General features: G+C 36.4%; 1 protein-coding gene across 7 annotated transcripts in view; it reads right to left on the bottom strand.

Moving 5' to 3' along the window:
* Positions 1-15,349, bottom strand: part of CHID1 (chitinase domain containing 1) — a 141,634-nt gene that overhangs the window by 48,749 nt on the left and 77,536 nt on the right. The window lies entirely within an intron of this gene.

Genomic DNA, 15,349 nt, shown 5'->3' with positions numbered 1-15,349 from the left:
CACAGGATTCAGATACACGTATCATATTTAAAGAAAGGAAAATAAATGAAAAGAATCAAAAAAGTGTTTCAAAAGGACAGAAATATATTAGGGGTAAAAGCAACTTATACACACAAAACAGATTTTGCTAGACAGAGATGCATATGGGACATTACATTTTACCTCCAATGTTACTGCTATTCTACTGAAAGGTAAGACAGTATAATACAAACTACTATGTATAATACAAACACCTTCATTTTTTCCACACAGTACTGAAGTCTACTGGCTTAGGATTTCCATGACTATTTGAACAAGAATCAACTACTATTTGACTTGCCTCTCAAAGTATTTTCAAAGTGGGATAGAAGACTATGTGGTCTGATGTTTAGATTGATTTTCACAGCTACAACAGAAACAATACATTCATTAGTCAAGAATGGAAAGTCACATCTCAGGGGTGAGATCTGTTAGACTGCAAGATGCTACTATTAATAGTACTCCACTCCACCCCACATACACTAAAGAATATAGTCCTTATGTATGGACAAATCTTTCTGCATGGGCCGGTACTGAAAAATTGAAACTGGAGCTTTACATCTTTTTCTGAAAATAGCTAAGATGATTTTCATTAACCAAGTAAACACAGAATAATTTAACTTCAGCACCTCTTAAACTTGACTAATTGACTGCTTAACTTTGACTGCACTGAAAGTGTATTTTAATGTATCTATGCAATCACTGTATGCAAAACATACTAATACCTTCCATAATTTATGTATTCCAGAGCATTACAGAGGCTAATGAACCTTGCTGGTTTGATTTATCATGCAAGAAAACCTGGTTAGACAAGTCTGCCCTTGTAAAAAATGGTGGGTCTGTATTGGTAAATGACTGATTATTATCAAAATAGTTTCCTGAAGCAGATTTAATCCACAATTTTAATACAATTATAAAAAAATAAAGTAATTGCCCAAGTGATTAACATCCTTCTTTCACAATATGAGTGAACAGTCTGCTGCTGTGGCAAAGAAAGCCAACAGGATGCTGGGTTACATCAACAAGGGCATCACCAGCAGAGATAAACAAGTCATTATCCCACTCTACTCAGCAATTTTCAGGCCACACCTGGAGTACTGTGCTCAGTTTTGGTCCCCGCTATGGAAAAAAGACGTGGTCAGGCGTAAGAGGGTGCAGAGAAGGGCCACAAAGATGATCAAAGGACTCAGAAGCCTGACATATGCAGAAAGGCTGAGGGAACCGGGTTTGTTCAGCCTTGAAAAAAGAAGGCTTAGGGGAGACCTTGTTGCCATGTTCCAGTATTTAAAGGGTGGCTATAAAGAAGACGGAGACTCCCTTTTTACAAGGAGTCACATGGAAAAGACAAGGGGTAACAGGTACAAGTTACTCCAGGGGAGATTCCAATTAGATACAAAAGGAAAATTTTTCACAGTGAGAACAATCAGCCATTGGAATAATCTCCCCAGGGAAGTGGTGGATTCCCCAACATTGGACACTTTTAAGATTCAGCTGGACAGGGTGCTGGGCCATTTTGTCTAGACCGTGCTTTTGCCAAGAAAGGTTGGACCAGATGATCCTTGAGTTCCCTTTCAACCTGGTATTCTACAATTCTCTGAATAGAAGCACAATTAATCCTCAGTTTGCTCACCAGTTTGAGTATCACATCAGAAGCCAAGGCTGTAAGTAGATTCCAACTTAGAAAACAGCTTACTTCCTTCTGTTGAAGCTAAATAAGGATGAAGTTTAATAGATGCCATGGAAATTTCAAGAGTCTGTAGTTAGGTTGACATACTCTCTACATAAGGTTACAGAGGGATTTCAATTTAAACAACAAAGTTGCTTTTTCTTTGTGTAAGTTTGAGAGCTTTGATGATAACTTGTAAATACATTTAATAAAAATAAACAGACATAGTAATGCAAATTTGCTGCAGAAGCCAAAACTAAAAAGCATTTAGAGTTTTTGCTTTATAGGAACAAAGGGCTGTAAATCTGAAGTCAGTTACTTGAGCCATACTTCACTTCTCTTTCAAATCCTGTTTTAAGGCGAGGGAGGGGGAAGGAGAGGAATAAGACAGGAAAATCTTTAAATTACTTGGAATCTGTGAATCTCAAAGGGCTAAATTGCTTTGATATATATATAGAAAATTACGGTGAAGTAATTTAGTATTTTATCTACCATGTTGCAGAGCACAGCTGTGAGAGAGGCCTTGCAACCTTGTTGTCATAAGTTCAGAGGAAAAGCCTCAGACCAAAGCTCTTGCCTTGTCTCCACACACACACCCAGAAAAGGATTTCTATACTAGGATTGTCACCAACACATCAACATCCTGTACGCAGCTGCTTCAATGAAGAAATAGGCTCTTCCTACCTCTGTGTGAATTTGCACAGTGAAACAATTGGTGTTGAGGATGTTCACGCAATGTGTGTGGAGGAGTTAATTTGGACTAGTCTTAATTTGGTTTCACAGACTGAAGGTTCATGAGGAGACTGAACTAAATGCACTTGTGCAGCTCAGCTTCCATTTCAGTCTTGTCCAAAAGGAATTCATTTTGTATATTCCAAGACTGCTCTGCAACGTGAGTTAAAGTAAAAGCAATGGGAGATGATATGGAAGATTCAGTTCTAACCTGTGTCCCAAAGAAAACTAAAATACATCACACTACTTTTAAATGTTTCTCACTAAAAGAATAATCAGTAGGGAGTTTTTGGTTGGTTGGGGTTTTTTTACTGTCTATATGTAGTTTATCTTTCTCTCCCACTTACTGCATTTTAAAAAGGCCATTATGAACAGCCACACTATATGCCAAGTGTAAAGTCTAATTGAATTATAATTATTACAAGGAATTATTACCTGACAAATAACTTGAATTGCAGGAGATGAGTATCCTAAATATGCACATGTAAGATCTTGATTCATTCTATTGCTAAATGTTGTCAGAATTCAGGGTACCTCCAAAACAAACCTGAAAAGTCAGATTTATCTGCGTTACTGGAAAGTGAGAAAAATGTTCACCTTTGGAAACATGATACACACAACAATGGTGATACAGCAGTACATCTGAAATACTTCTGGCACTCCCGCAAGTTCTACATTAATAAGAGGGACATTTTCAGTCACTCATAACACTTTCAGATTCTACAAAGTTCAGAATTCATGTAGAAAATGCATATGCTGACATACAATCCTGAAGATAAAAAGACATATTTCACTTTTTTTACAGAAAAAAAAAAAAAAAATTAAGTAGGTCCTGAGCACATTTGCTTGGGATTTTTATTTCAAAGAGACATAAACTTTCTAATTCAGAAAAAAAAAGCTCCACAGAAAGGGTCAAAGAGTAATTTCAAAGAGTAGTTTTGTACTTAAAAGAAGGCAATTTCCAGGAAACTTAACACATCCAGGGCAAGGGTGGTAGTATATATTTTACATATGGTCTATTGTAAAATAAATGAGCGCATACCCCATTGATTTAGAAATTAAGTTTATCCACTCATGGATAGAAATAATTTGGCCTAAATGTATTAGTTACTAACTTCATTCTGCAAATTAAATTCATTTGATAAGGGCCTTAATACATGCTTGCTTTCATGCATCTTTTCTTAATATATCTTGCGTTCTTAAGATTCCTGCAGTTTTCAGTCACCCAGTTCTACCTTCGCAATGCTTAAATATTTTTGCTGAATTTAGAACTCCTGTTTATTTCTGCAAATCAAATGGGTATTTATATGAGTAGCTATTTGCTGGTGCTTAGTCTGAGTCTTCTGCAAAAAAATAAAGTGAAATATGGCAGAGTATAGATGTCACTGTAATGGTACACTCCTCTACCTCTTCTGTTCCTTCTGCCTGTTTTTAAACTAAATCAAGTTTGATTCTCACAACTCCAGCTACATTTTAAAGCGTTCAGTAAATTTTTAGCATCTTCTCATAAGAATTTTGCTAAATCTCTTAAGAATTTTTCTCAAAGTGTTTTTCTAGTTTTAAAGAAAATACATTTTCTAGTTCTAAGAATGTGTGTGACATTTCAACTTTATGCTTAACATGGTTGTATTTTTTATGCTAAAATTCATAAATCACTAAGCATGTCTTGGGAAACCTCTGGAAAAACTTCAGAAATTAAGTAAACCAAGCATGTATTAGAAAACAGTGTAATTTTGAAAAAAAAAAAGTGTACTCTTAAAAACAAATACAGAGAAAAGCATAGTACAAAACCAAGGTCATTACATTTGTGGTAATCTAGAAGGGATTGCTAGCCTGTAATCAAGGAGAGAAGAAACTCATGGAGGGAGAAGAAGGAGGAAAAAGAGATCAGGAAAGGACAGAACTGGGAGATTCAGAATTATAAAAATCTTCAGAACTCAAAATAGATTAAGGAAAGATGAACTGTACATAAGACCTAAGGACCAACAGAGAAACATTAGGATTGAAAAATAATTAAAATACCAATAAGAATGGTTATTAAAATATCAATACTAAAAAAGGCAATACACATACCTGCATGTATTTAAAATGGAATACAAAACAAAATCATCACTCTTCAAATTCTGTTTCATACCAGATGTGAACAAAGATGACTCAATTTACATTGTGGATTATATGTGTAGAGACAGAGGAATAAAATGTCTTTTTCACTATACTACTCATAAGAAACATTAATACCTAGTTTGTGCGCTGAAGCTTGCTGAAGTTCATACCGATTTTATAAGGCTAAACTAGATTTTGAGAGCTAGTTTTGCTTGAATCAGTTTAGTAAATCTTGAGGGAGCAGGACCTAGGAGTTAGCACATAGGACAGCCACCAGAGTTAAACACTGTTGCTGGTTTGCTACTCCTACCTCTCTTTTATGGTTGCAGGCAATTCATTTATGAACATGGAATATCCCCATCATAAAACAAGGTTAGACGTGCTTTTACTAGACACGCTGAAACTTCAGACTGAGTATCAAACCCATATGAAGTCCTTCCAAGGTTATTTTGGAAGCTTACCTAAAGAGACTCCGGTCTAACTTATGTGTACTGTTCATAAAGAAATTCTAGAATTGTTTTAACATAGGAAAGGACCACGAAGGATTCAGCAGCAATCCTTGATTGGCAGAAGTCTGATCTCACCCAGTTCTTCTATCTGTATAAGTCCAATAATTTAAAACTCCTTGGAGTATGTAAATGACAAGCTGGCAACATTAGAAAATACTCTTAACTATAAAAACAGTGTGACTGATACTGATCTTTATATAAAGTTTTTGGGTTTAGTTACCGTGTTGCAGACATTCATTGATATTTACACTTCAATAAATCTATGACTTAGTATCTTGAAATACCAGCTACCTCCTTGAAACTTGGGAAAAATCCCAAAGGTAAAATAAGACATTGGAAAAGTCAACGGTCAGGAAAGTCATGCTGTCAAATGAACACCAGCACTACCATCTTCCATTAGAAAGAACCGAGCAAACAAACATTTGGAAGACAAAGAACAACACTGGACACAGCAGTACTAAGATCAGTCTTCCCAGTTACGAGCACATTGTAATATAACTCCAAAGTCCAGTTGAGCCAATAACTGAGACATAGGAATTATTTTTGGTTAAAATTCTGAAACAGAATCCCAGTAGAGAGGGTTTAACAGAAAATAAAAATCAAATCTAACATCTGCTTGTATTGTGCTACCTTCTATCTTCTTTTCAAAGGCATTAGGAATAGGTTAAATACCCCATAAAATGGCAAAAATTGTGAGGCACCTTAGGTAATGCTTAACAGTAAGATACTTGATGGTTGTAAAGATTTTCAGTTTTTCTTTGGCCACAAATAGCCAACTACAGTATCTCTAAAATTTGCATTCCAGAAAAAGCTACCAGTTGTTGATCAAGCCTTTCACAGCTGAACAGTAAAGAGATCTGGTTTAACACGCTTTCACAGCCGAGGAAAGGAAGTCTGATCCTCAACAAGCTTCCCAGACAATGCAAAATAGAATTGGACAGCAAGAGCCTTGTTACAGAACGTCAAAGTGGCCCCCAAGACATTCATTATGCACTGAATGTCAAACTAGCTTTAATTCACTAACAGAACATTAAATATATCCAAAAAATGCTGATGAGTGGCATTCTGGCACTGGCCATCCCAGTGAGGTACGTGAGCAAAGAGAATTAAGTAATTTGTGGAATGGTCCCTAGCTGAACCAGGTCAAATGCAGAAGAGGACCTTGTAAAAGTAAATATGTGGTCTGTTAAGAGTGATGTGTCAGACAGGACAACAGTTGAATTTAAATATGATTTCAGGGGAAATAAGAAACTACTTGGGAGGGCACACTGTAGTCTAGTGGCTACACTGTGTTAAACACTCGTTCTGTGACAGCATTAGCTGCTGCATTTGAACTATCTGTTCATCAAAATACTGGGCAGCTCCCTTCCTACAGTGACATTCCTACAGTACATTGAGTGAAAGGAACATGACTGAAATTTTTAACTAAAAAAAGAGAAAGATTTTGGTTTATATTTCTTTGTGTCATGAAATCAGATGTACAGGAATAGGTGAGCAAAGAGATCTACAACTGTATAGGTTCTCAAAGCCCAGAGAGCAGTTCAATACAGGAAAGGGATGGACATAAGCATGCTGGGACAATCTTCCTAACTGAGGAGTGCATAGTTCACAACTTTGAATCAGAAAACAATATAACTTTGCTAAAACTAGTAAGTAACAAAGTTAAAGTACAGTCTTACCCCTCTAAATCCAGCAAAATGTCTTGCTAAGTTATTTCAGGCAAGTAACAAAGTTAAAGTACAGTCTTACCCCTCTAAATCCAGCAAAATGTCTTGCTAAGTTATTTCAGGCAAATCAACTGTAATCATCATGGATAAGTCTCAAATGAGTGGTTGTTAAAAGCGTACGCATGGTCAAGCTGGTTCATTTTAGGGAAAAGAGAGCAGGCCTCAAGAGTTCCAAATCTATCAGATTTTATTTCAAGGGTTGGTAAGGGACAGGGTGGACATCTATCATGTCATTTAAATATACCTACAAACTTAAAAAAACCCCATTGAAATTAATAATTAAGGAGATCATAAATTTTGCACTACCCACAAAATGAATGTACTTTACATTTTTCAAATATAAAAGAAATGCATATTTCATTACAAAACAACATGGATTGTTGGTGGCAGTAAGAGCTCAGTTTATGCATTATTCACTCGTGAAAAAATTCATTAATTCAATGATTGCTTGATGGTGTTCATGCCCTTCTGCAACGCTAAGCCTGAGGAGGAGCAAAGGTGTTCCCAACTCAAAATTTGTCTGTCACTTGCTTTTTCTGGCAGTGGAACACTGGGAAATACCTGCACACCATCCAGTTACTTCCAGCTACACAAGGATCAAGAGGAAGAGTATGTCAAAGCTACAACTGGTGGGCAGTGTTTCGCCAAGGTTGTTAGCCTGGCCCGTACATGGGAAAGAGTTGCATAAGCATTTTGTGAGATCTGAGCATTCCCAGGTTCAGCACCCAAGCGGGTCCGCGATGCCACTTGCAAAGAACCATTATGTGTGGGTCCATCACCCTACAATTTTCTGCTATTCATTTTCTGTCAGCAGGTAAATGGGAATAGAGCATGGCGAGTAGATTTAATTGTGAGCAAGTGAAATTACAGAATTGGAAGGCAACAACTGCTTTAGCATAAGGAGACATCCGTGTGACCAAAGGACATAGGCATATATCTCCTACTAAGGGCAGTGGAAAGGCAGACTGCAAGTAACGTTGGGCATACTGATGCATCACTGAAAGAGAGAATAGCTGTTGTATGAACTTTTGCCATAATGTTATATTCCTGACATCTCAGAAGCCTGGCTTTTTCTTCAAGCCCTCTCAAGACGGAAACAAAGTACCAGTAGGAATCCATAGTTCTGCACTGAATAGGGCTTTTTCATCAAATTAGTAGACATAAGGACTTTTTATCTGGCAATAGTAAGTGGTTGATTTTGCAACAGAGAGAAGTAAGCTACAGCATTTCATAAATATCAGTGTTGTGACCTTTGTTGTTCATTCTATATTCATAAAAAACTGAAAAAGGAGCACTTCGTAAGAGTGTAAGATTTGCTGATGATACAAAAATATTCAGAGTCAATTAAAACCAAACTTAACTGAAACGAGTTGCAGAAGTTCGCAGCAATGAATTATATGGCAGTAAAATGGCAACCAAACTCTGATGCCAATAAACACAAAATAATAACTATGAGAAAAGTAAAATAGTGGTTCTGAATAAGTTGTTATCACCCAGAAAAATCACCTTTCAATGAACTTTATAAAGCATTCTGGATGCAGTTCCCAGTTCTGGTGCTCAGAAGACTACGATAAGTATGAAGTACATTTTAACAAATTATACAGCAACATTCAGCTAAGGGTCACATTTAACTAGACTCTGACCAATCTCCAGCCAATGCCATTGTCTGCTACGCATCCCCTTGAACTAAGAAATAAATAACAAACCAGAAATCATTTGTATTACCTTGCCCATACATACTGCAATCAGTTAGGTGAATGTAAAACCTATCTTGGTTTGAGACCTATTTCAATTTTGTTTTCCCATGGGGCAAGTAGGTGCCATTGGAGTAGATGACAGAGACATCTAGGAAATGAGAAAGTCTGGGGCACAGTTCCATTAGTCATGGTTTAATCTCCATATGGGAACAAGCACTAATAGAACCTGTCAATCACCAGAAAAGTTTGTGGGCTGTGGAGGAATTAGAAAAGAGGAGATGAGCTACTGAACTATTCCAACAAGCGCTGATTTGGTGCATAAACCTTGCCAGGAGACATCCAAGGAAAATCTAAGTAAGCATGTTAACTTTACAGTATTTAGAAAAGCATTAGAAATAAAACCAGGTTCTTAATTTTAATTGAAGCAGACCTGGCATCTTAATGATATAATCTGCCAACTGGATTGTATAATATACTTAAAGGATCAAGGATTTTGAAATTTGGTACAACATTTGCTTTTTAGAAACGTGCACCATGCAATATATGCTGACAAACACCTTAAAAGGAGAATAAGCCCTGGGTTGTCATTTATATATGGGTTCTGTAACACTAACTAGTCATTAAACATGACCATATTTTTTTCAAAATTAAAGTCTGTTAATACTTGAAATTTAAGATCACTGATTAAATGGCTGTTATTTTTAATCACTGTTATGGTATTTCAGCAAGTCAACTGCGGAAAAAGATGAACTACATTTTCTAATCATTTGCTATTTTTTACTTTTCCCATTGTGAGCATTACCAAGTTTCAAAATAGACTGGCTACCACTGAAAACTGACTCTAAAAAAGTCATGCCAATGTAATGTCAGTTCATATATAAATAGGTTGGTTACAATTATTTTAACTTCTCTCTCCTTTATTAAAAAGAAATGGTAGCATCAACATTATTTTCCAATTCGTATGATAAAGAAGCAGCAAATACATTATTTGCAAAACTCCAAACATCATTTGAAGGATGTTATTGTAGCATAAAACTTTATTTAAACAACCCAATATCATAAATGGAGGCAGTACTATGATGGCACCATGGCTGAACATTGTGGTTGTAACTTCATTGTGATATCCTTCTGAGATTTCACAACTGCAAGATCATGAGCATGAGTGATAATACTTAAGATGACGCTGTGAAATCTGAGGATTCAAACAAGATGTCCAGACTGCTCAAAATTCTGGAAACTTGCAAGAGAGACTGAAAGATGGGAATTCTTTACTTTTGAAATGAAAATAACAGAAACTCCATAAATAACAAACAGTATAGAGATCACAAAGCACGCATATTTCTTGCCACTTTGAAGTTTTGGACTATAGCACAGGATAAGCTTGGTATTCCTGTAAATGTACAGTCCCATGAAGTTTCAGCTTACCATAACTGTTAATGCAAGCAACATTTCTGGATGAGACATAAAACTATAGAATATTAAAAGTGTTCTCCCTGTCAAGATGACCAGGCTAAGCTATCAAGTGGTATATATTTAAATTCAAAAAGTAACTAACATGTCACGATTTAACCCTGCTTTGCCACCCCTCCAAAATGAAAACACACCTATAGGACTGACAGGTTTTTTCAGCAGTGCCTACATCAGTCACCCATGTAGAATAAGGTCAATGGGCAAAAAGATAAAGGAATCTGCACTATGGGTTTGTCAATATAAAGCTTTGCTAGTTAAGAGCATAATTTTCATCACTGTTCTTCCTAATATTTTAGGCAAATACCAGCCCAAATATTCTACATCTTAAATTTCATCTGGAGTAACAATTTTTGCATCAGTCCTATCCAATTTGTGTAGATTGTGCAACGTAGATAGAATAGGAAAAAGAACAAACTCAAACTATGTCTTATCTGTAAAACCAAAAGATTTCAATGCAATTCATTTTCTCCATTTCACTGTGGGGGTGTAAAAAAAAATCCCAGAGTTTTGAAGTCACTTGTCATTTTGTGCAAGTGAAAAGAATTAAAAAAATAGTTAACTATGTAAACATAGAAAATGAAGATTTTCAAAGTAGAGAAATAGGATTTACAAATGTAATCCAAATGAAAACCAGAAGTTGGAGAATCCACTGCACCTCATGTTTCTTTTCTGCTTTTGAAAGCACATTTTTGCTGTTTAATAGCAATTTAAAAACTATGATGCATGCAGTCTGTCTCCTCATAATAATGAAGTGCAATATTTATAAACTTTAACAGAAATGGATTCCAGAATTCTTGCATTGACAAACTTCATTTTGTGAAAGTAATCAACAGACATGTCTTCATTTGCTTCTTTCACATCCACACCTTTGCAAATACCATATTACTTTGACTTGCATTAACAAGCCTTTGTATTGCCATTCCTCCATGCTCTATCCAAAAGCAACATGACAATAAGCTTTTCAGAACATTCTCTCATTACTTCTGCAGGTCATGGGACGTACTCCCCAGTAAATCTTTTACATTTCATTTCTTCAAGATACATTTCCACCAACTACCTCTGACAATTCAGAGAATGTCACTAAGTTATGAATTTTGCTTAAGGTTATGAAAATGTCACAACACATACGGTTTGAGGGCACACACACTCTACAGTTCTCTACCAGAGCGGCAGCTGGTCTCCCAGGTCAGATGCAATAAAGAATCATTTGCTGACCAGCTATTCAGAGGGAGCAACCTTGGAGGAGGGCTCGCCACACAAGACAAAACTCACTTTACATTTAAATTCTAACAGGCTCTAAATATACAAATGAACTTTGATCCTCAGACAAGGCTGCCTGGGAAAGACACACAAAAAGGGACAAGGGATTATAAAAGGAAGGGTTGTGTAATGGCTCTTTGTGGAGAAAATAACAAAGGGACAATTATTTTTTTTCTAAGCAGAAGAGCAAAAACTATGTGCAGGAGGGGAATAATAAACTCTTAGAGGCCCTATTGTTAACTTCAAATAATACTTAATGAGGACAGAAAAAGATAAGAAATACATAGACGTTTATTATTTTGCCCTCTGTATGTTTCTTTTTCTAGTTAAAGTGAAGAGTGTTTGTTTTCTGGGACCCATTAGCAAGTCCCAGTGGGTATTTACTTTTTTGTTTTTCCTGTAAGTATCACAAATACCTGATAAGGCAAACTGCAAAATGAGACTGTACAATAGGAGCCCAGGGGAAGTGTGTGCTAACAGCGATTTTGCAGGATCCATGCTCACCTGGCAACTCAGAGAAGCCAGTCACAAGGTACAGTCTGTTACCAGGGAACAAACAAGGATCTGCCTCCAAGAAAACTATTGGGGAAGCAAGGAGAATGCCAGCACTGTAACCAACCAACCGAGACCTAGCAAAGGTATGAGCACAAGGATGATGGTGAACTTCAAACCCAGCAGTCCCAGCACAGGCAGCAACAGAATCAAATGGTGCTTGTGCCATCATTTCCATTGCTTGCCCAGGCTTTTTGTTTCCAGCTCCTGCAAAGAGTTTCCTACGTAAGTCCCAACTGCAGAAACATAATTTTTCTGTGAAATCCCTGAGGAAATCTCACTGCATTAACAGCATTAATTACATTAATTAGAACTGCTGCAAGTGGAAAATAAACATCTCAACTTATCTCAAAGAGTTGGGTGAGCTGTTCTGGAAAACTTATCTGTGTACTTATTCTATTTCATAGGAACAGGCTATTGTGGACATATTTTTCATTTACTCCACCTAGTCACTCATTCCAGAGTTTCTTGGAACACACGCACCAGAGAAAAGATTTGGTTATGGCTCACATGAAAAAGTTTAACTACTTGACTGCACAGCAGATGGAACCATAGTTACCACTAAGTGCAATTTTACACGCTTTACTGTTTTGAATTTTGGGAACAAGAAAGACCTGATGGTCAACTGAAGCCTACACTTTATTGGTTTACCTACAGTCTCTGTATTGGTTCTGCTCATCCTGCAGATAAGTTGTTGTAGCGGCTTTTATTTATTATTTATTTATACCTTCAATTAACTCACTGCCAAGAAACCAAAGGTAATTTTCTAGCAACAATTGTAGCTTAAGTGAAGTTTTTGGTGGGACAGCCGTGATGGTTATAGGTGTGATTCATTTCTAATTGCAGTATTCCTCATCTGGTAAGCAAGGGGGTTTGTAGTGTAACAGTGTCTTTCACATACTTCACACTGGGACTGTTTCTGTGGTAGCTATACCTACAATAATTTTTAGTGCCAACTCCAAACATTTGCAGACAGTAACCAATATTTACAAAGCATTCAAGCAAATATTTACAAAAAAACCTCTGAGATCATCAGTTACTTTAGATGCAGAAAATTTCCATTAGAATCCTGTACCTATAAGGAAGATAAAGAAAAAACCCTCCAGGACACGAAACAACTCTGTATGAGACACATCATACATTACATATGAAGCCTACATTTTTATGCAAGAATTTCATGTTTGAACTCTTAATGTACGGGTTTTGTGTTACACTGAGGTAGGTGCTTTTCATGCATAGAGCTAAAAAGAGGACATAAATTAAGCAAAATTATTTTCTGTCTTTAAGTGTATAACCGGATGCACACACATGGATCATGGCAACTTCCCTGAAAAACAATCTGAATTCTCAGCTGAAATTACATTTAAACAATAGTATCACTGAAATAACAGTGCTGGACTAAGCACAAGTAAATGAAAGAAATTAAAAAATGCAAACTATTAACATTGGCACTGTTTGGAAATTTGATAAGAACCTCCCAAGAATTCACAGTTACATGTTATATTAGTCACACACTTGGAATTCTAGGAATCCCAGTGAATTTAGCCTATAGCAGTAAGACTGATGAAATACTTCTTCAGTTTTTCATTACGTATGGTATTTTTAAACTTTAATCAATATCTTATCTGTTAACATTTCACTTTCTACAACTTCTTAATCCTTAAATATCTCCCCATTAGCCTTCTATTTATTTATCCTTAAAAATCCTAAATGCCAGTGTGTAGCATTAAATAACCATTTTGACTGAGAAAAATAATATTCAGCCAACCAGATAAAAATATATTACCAGGTAAGTAATTGCTAAAGTTACTTAAGCCCCGTGTTTTCGAACGGTGTTTCCCCTAAACATGGTTTTGTGTCATATGAACTATAGAAAACACCCCTCCCTCCATCACACCCCCCCATCCCCTCAAACCTGTCTGCTTTTCTTGACCAGCTTTTTTGTGATTGTGCTGTGACTCCATGTCTGTAAGTCTCATCCTTGGCTTAATGACATGGAAAGCTAAAAAGATGCCCCCAAACCCTGCTTTTCAAAGATTGCTTTATCTGCTGAAGTAAATTATAAATATTCCCTAAACTACCAGAATTTATTTGGAATGATGTCTCCACTCTTACATTTGGCATACAGTCCACTTACTCCTTCCATTTGCAAACGATAATGTTAGTTAGAATTAATAAGTATTGGTTATGATCCAGCCTCTTACTAGCAAGATTGATCCATGGGGTGTTTTATAGCTTGTTAAAAGTTTATTAGCTATTGCAGATCATCAATAAAAACTGTTTAATTGGCTAATTGCTACAGCTGCTACTGTCAGTGATGCTTGTGATTCTTCCCATGTCTACAGCAGCATCTACTCCTGAACACCACCTGTCTGATATTCCTTTTACAGGAGAATCTTATTGCAGTTTTGTATTCTGTGATAACATAACAGTTTTTACCTCTTAACAGTTCCTATGAGAAACACTAGATTAGGTTACAGCTGCAGTCAGAAGAATCTTTTTAAAACGTGTGGAAAAATTAAAAAATTGAAAGCCTTTCAAGTGCCTTGGTTTGATAAGTAGTGACCTCAGAAAGTCAGTGCTCTGATGGGCTGCCTAGCGATTACTACGGCACCTTTGTTCAAGCCTTTATTGCAGCTGTTTCACAATCTCACATGGCTAAGCAAGTATTTGCATGGAAAAACATCTAGCAACCAAACATTTGTCCATCTGGAATTACAAGAATTGTGGTATTTCACAATTATTATTAGATATGATATCACTTTATTTGAAGTCTATTTCAAGAGATAAAATTATAGTGTTTTATGTGCAGAAAATTTTCATTTTCTTAATAAACAACTTATTCTAATTGCTTGTAATATGAAAATTCTGTTTAAATACATCAAGAGTGTATTTTTGCTCAATAAAACAGCTCTTAACTGTTCCATATGAACAGCTGACTGCCATGCTGCACCGCAGATGTCTGTACGAGATTATCAACTCTTTCGGTGCTCTCAGAGCAACCCAGAAAGTCAAAATGACATCAGGAACATCATCAAGATTTTGCTTGTTAGAATCTGTTAAATACTGTATATATTTCAGGGTTTCAAATCTACATTAAGCAAGCACAGCTATTTTATCATTCTGGGCAGTATTCTGGGCATTCTGCATTCTGGGCAGCACAGACCAAGTATTATTCTGAAACAGGGTTATACTTGCAGAAATTCCTAAGCAGCAAATGCATACAGACTTTATTTATTTGTTCATCCATTCATTCATCCATTCCTTCTGTAGCTATTCAAACACTATATGCCTGAATAGATGAAGCCCTCAAACACTGCTCTAGAGTAGGTAATTCTACAGTCCCAACTGCAGTCCCAGTCCTCCTTAAAGGTTCTGAGTAAAGAGCAGTAGCACAACAGCGGAGAACAGCTTGTTATGCCTGTGAATTTCTTTATAAGTGTGCAAGCTGAATAAAGGGAAGGGGGATGTCTCTAACCAACAAGTCCCTCTAGACCTTCCAATTATCCTGCTACCGAAGGGTACTGTAAGACAGCAAAATATACATGCATACAAAAGAGGGATCTAATTTCAGTTACTTTTATAGATCATCTAAGGTTAATTTAAAATGACATA

The sequence above is a fragment of the Rissa tridactyla genome, chromosome 4, assembly GCF_028500815.1.
Source record: "Rissa tridactyla isolate bRisTri1 chromosome 4, bRisTri1.patW.cur.20221130, whole genome shotgun sequence".
NCBI classification, from domain to species: Eukaryota; Metazoa; Chordata; class Aves; order Charadriiformes; family Laridae; genus Rissa; species Rissa tridactyla.
Note: the sequence above shows the minus strand (reverse complement) of the source record. Positions and strands in the feature narration are given on the sequence as shown.